At 49.0% G+C, this 4,397-nt stretch overlaps 2 non-coding genes across 2 annotated transcripts in view; both read right to left on the bottom strand.

The window, feature by feature from the left end:
* LOC143175838 (large subunit ribosomal RNA) overlaps nt 1-213 on the bottom strand; it is a 4,007-nt gene extending 3,794 nt beyond the window's left edge. The window contains exon 1 of the ribosomal RNA XR_013000501.1: nt 1-213. This exon is cut by the window's left edge and continues 3,794 nt beyond it. This is a non-coding gene — a ribosomal RNA (large subunit ribosomal RNA).
* Nucleotides 214-2,269: 2,056 nt separating this feature from the next.
* On the bottom strand, nt 2,270-2,424 carry LOC143175841 (5.8S ribosomal RNA). The gene has a single exon (XR_013000504.1). It is a non-coding gene; the product is annotated as a 5.8S ribosomal RNA (ribosomal RNA).
* Between the last annotated feature and the right edge of the window lie 1,973 nt (nt 2,425-4,397).

The raw sequence follows: 4,397 nt of genomic DNA, 5'->3' as shown, positions 1-4,397 counted from the left end.
TGGCCCCATTCAAGATGGACTTGGACGCGGTTCGACGTCACGGGATAAATGGACCCTCCTGAACACTACATTTCCCTACGGCGGAACCGCGGGATTCAGTGCTGGGCTAATTCCTGTTCGCTCGCAGCTACTAAGGAAATCCTTGTTAGTTTCTTTTCCTCCGCTTAGTAATATGCTTAAATTCAGCGGGTAATCTCGCCTACTCTGAGGTCGTCGTGAACGTGAATTGTATGAAAATTCAATCGAATTTCATAAAAATCGCTCAAAGGCAAAAAAAACAAAGTCTAGAGGAGAGTGCGTTCGAACACAACAATATTCATATTATAACGTATATAAATGATAAATATACCGCGACACGCGCGACTCCGTATCGTCGCGAAAAATCGTTCGCGAACGCGTCTTATGCGCCTCACCAGTGGTCTCTGCTGCGTCGCGTGTCTATATTCTCTTTTTACACTCTTCTCCTTCTTCTATCACATTTTACTCGATCGCGAAAAAGACTCTCGCTAGACGATCTCGCGCTCCGGTTAACTTTAACGCCCGTCCGAGAAGAATTTTCGGGGACTGGACGACCGAAGCGGATCTCGCGCGGTCTCGCGATCGACAGTGAAGAGAAGTGCAGAAGAGGAAAAGAAGACACGACAAACACACACCATGGGGCGACCGACGCGTTCGTTTCAACGCTTTCGCACAAAGTCGGCGGCGGTTATATATTTATATCATTATATTCCGGCGGACGGGACGCGACGTTCGAAAGCCTCGCCAAAGAGGAGCTCCTGCCTCTTCCTCTCTCTTTTCTACGAGAAAAGATAAACGTATTTTACGGGGATACGGAAACGTTACCACGTGGTGTCACACACGATCGTCCGTCTCTTCTCTATAGCAGAAACCGATAAAAATACACCTCCCGAAAGAGAGTATATGGTGATTCTTTTTATATATATATATATTTCGAAATACAACTGAACGTGGCGGAAGCGCACGGTGGTGGTCCAGCGAGGACACGCGACGACGGGGAATAAGAACTATTCGACCCGTTACGAATACGCATGCTCGTCCCGCACGATTTTAACACACACCGTGTTTTTCTCCAGTCGTCAAAGCGTTCGTGCGTCGAATTCGAAAAATAAAAAAAAAAGAAAAACACCTTTTCTCTCTCTCGGGGTAAAAGAGTCGATGTGTATTGTGTATAAAGGTTCTGCGAGAAGTCTCGTTTTGACGTGTGTTCCGCCGATAACGACGATCCTCCGAAACGGGGATACAGAAACGTTACACCTCACAACACGATCTCCGTCTCTTCTCTATAGCAGAAACCGATAAAAATACACCTCCCGAAAGAGAGTATATGGTGATTCTTTTTATATATATATATTTCGAAATTCAACTGAACGTGGCGGAAGCGCACGGTGGTGGTCCAGCGAGGACACGCGACGACGGGGAATAAGAACTATTCGACCCGTTACGAATACGCATGCTCGTCCCGCACGATTTTAACACACACCGTGTTTTTCTCCAGTCGTCAAAGCGTTCGTGCGTCGAATTCGAAAAATAAAAAAAAGAAATACACCTTTTCTCTCTCTCTCGGGGTAAAAAGAGTCGATGTGTATTGTGTATAAAGGTTCTGCTGCGAGAAGTCTCGTTTTGCCGTGTGTTTCGGTAACGACGATCCTCCGAAACGTACATCTCATTCGTAAGAGAGGAAGAAAACAATCTCCCTGGGGCCAGTCGGTAATATACCGACATACGACGTGTCGTGCACATCCGTCTCACGCACGGTATACAAAATATGAATAAAACGTGTGTAGTCTCTCTCTCTCTCGACTTCTTAATATTTTCTTTCACCTCTGACGCATCATTTCAGGTGACGTCGGGAGCGCGGGAAAAAAAATTTTTCTAAACACACGAAACCGTTCATCTCACGAACAGCCGAAAAAGTTGTCGCTCAGATCCATATCGCAGTGGAGCGGTATCCGCGGGCGGTCGTAATTGAACGACGCACGACGCCGCGAACACTCACGCGAGTCCATACAAACGATTCCGATCGTTTTGCAACAACTAGAACGTACACTGTCCGTGAAATTCACAGAATTTTCGCGTGTCCGCGACAAACGCCGACGAGACACCCATCGTTCGCTCGTACGTAGCATCCTTCTCTTAACCCGACTCAGAAACGTTCTTTGCGCCCTTCGGTAAAAAAACGTTCGATCCGAAGAGTGTGAACGACGGCGGGGATTTGACAGAGCTACGCAAGCAGTGTATGGTACGTAAACGACCCTCAGCCAGGCGTGGTCCAGGAATTGTATCCGTGGACCGCAATGTGCGTTCGAAATGTCGATGTTCATGTGTCCTGCAGTTCACACGTTGACGCGCAATTAGCTGCGTTCTTCATCGACCCACGAGCCAAGTGATCCACCGTTCAGGGTAATCGTATAAATTTTATATTTCACATATATAATTTTATTCTCATTTGTTCGACCTAATATCTCTCTTCTTTCAAAGAGAAGATAAAAGTTGATACCTGAATCTCCGACCAGCGCGCGAAGGAGATTCAGGCGTCGCCTTGGAGACGACACCGAAGCCTTTCGAGACGAAAAACGTTCAAGTAATATGTATATATTTCTCGACGTTCCGGGCGTATAGTGCATTCAAAAACCCGCGAAAGACGCAGAAGACTCGCACGCGTGGAAACGACGGGGATATATTTTGTATCCTACCCGATACTGAATCCATCGCGTGCAGTCGACCCTCGCGTTCTTCCGATCAGACGCATCTATTGTTGCGCGCATGTTTTCGCGTCGCATCGCGCGAAACGTTGCACGAATCGTACCGATCGATCGATTGAAAGCAAATAATGAAAAAAGACTTCACAGCTGGCTCTTTGCCGGTCATTCGTCCCATGTTATCTCTTGCCGCGAAATTGGCGCGCAAGAGTTGGGTGTCAGACGCGCGGCTTTAAAACGAGCTTCACGGCCGGTCCCTTCGTTACCGCTTTCGTTCTTTCTCTCGGAACGACCATGAACGAACACGACGAGCGACGCTACGGCATACACACGTCCACGGATTCGATTAAAAAAACAGACTTCACAGCTGGCTCTTTGCCGGTCATTCGTCCCATATTATCTCTTGCCGCGAAATTGGCGCGCAAGAGTTGGGTGTCAGACGCACGGCTTTAAAACGAGCTTCACGGCCGGTCCTCTCAATTCCGTGTACGGTACACGCAAGATGCGGGTTCCACTTCCAGACTACCCGGTCCCTTCTCTCTACGAGAATCGATAGTAGAAGAACGGCTCGAAAACGCGTCTCAGAGACTAGGGGAAAAGAAGCGGTATGCGAGCGAAACGAAAACGCATTATGGAAACGTCGCGAAACAATGTTCGACGGTTGCTCGGTTCCAATCGTGCGGCCGTTTCAATTTCTCGTGCGCTTCACCGTCCCTCCGTAACTCTGGCCGATCGCGTATACCGAAGAGCCGACACGCGCAAAAACCACAGGCATTGTATACTGTATATATATATGTTACAGTCACAGCCTTCGCGCGTTTTACTCTCCGACGCGGGGTTTCCACGACGAAAGAGAGACAGTTTCGTGGCGGGTGACTCGGCCGAATCGCTACGACGGGTATTTCTATTATAGAACGAATCATCGCCACCCTTTACCAGTGCCCGACGAAGGAATCACAAGGTCATCTGGAGTTTACAATGCCAGCGACGGTAATTCCAACGAAGACCCGATAAGTCAACTCATCGTTCTATTTCTCCCCGTACAGAAAAGCGAATCGACGCTAACGCACCTCGCGCAAGCACGAACGTTCTCTTCGCGTGGATCATCCCATCGTCGAAAGATGTAAAGACGCATTGGAGATCGTGGTCTCTGGCGGGCTCATTGCACGCCCCACTGCATATCTTTCCTCGAATCGAGAATGATTCGTCCACTAAGGCTGCGAAACTACGCGTCGAGGAAACTAGGGGAAAGAAGCGGGATGCGAGCGAAACGACAATACATTATGGAAACGTCGCGAAACAATGTTCGGCGGTTGCTCGTTTCCTCCTGCGGACGTTTCATTGCTCGGGCGCTTCACGTCCCTCCGTAACCTTCGCGCGATCGCGTGCCCCGGAGAGCCGGCAACCGGTGAACCACAGGCGTATAAACTATAGTCTTCTATAGCAAGCCTTCGGCGGTTACTCTCCGACGCGGGGATTCCACGACGAGAGAGAATTTCGTGGCGGGTGACATCGGTCGAAACGCTACGACGGGTATTTCTATTATAGAACGAATCATCGCCACCCTTTACCAGTGCCCGACGAAGGAATCACAAGGTCATCTGGAGTTTACAATGCCAGCGACGGTAATTCCAACGAAGACCCGATAAGTCAACTCATCGTTCTATTTCTCCCCGT

The sequence above is a fragment of the Nomia melanderi genome, unplaced genomic scaffold (assembly GCF_051020985.1).
Source record: "Nomia melanderi isolate GNS246 unplaced genomic scaffold, iyNomMela1 scaffold0224, whole genome shotgun sequence".
NCBI classification, from domain to species: domain Eukaryota; kingdom Metazoa; phylum Arthropoda; class Insecta; order Hymenoptera; family Halictidae; genus Nomia; species Nomia melanderi.
This window is presented reverse-complemented; position numbering and strand designations above follow the sequence as displayed.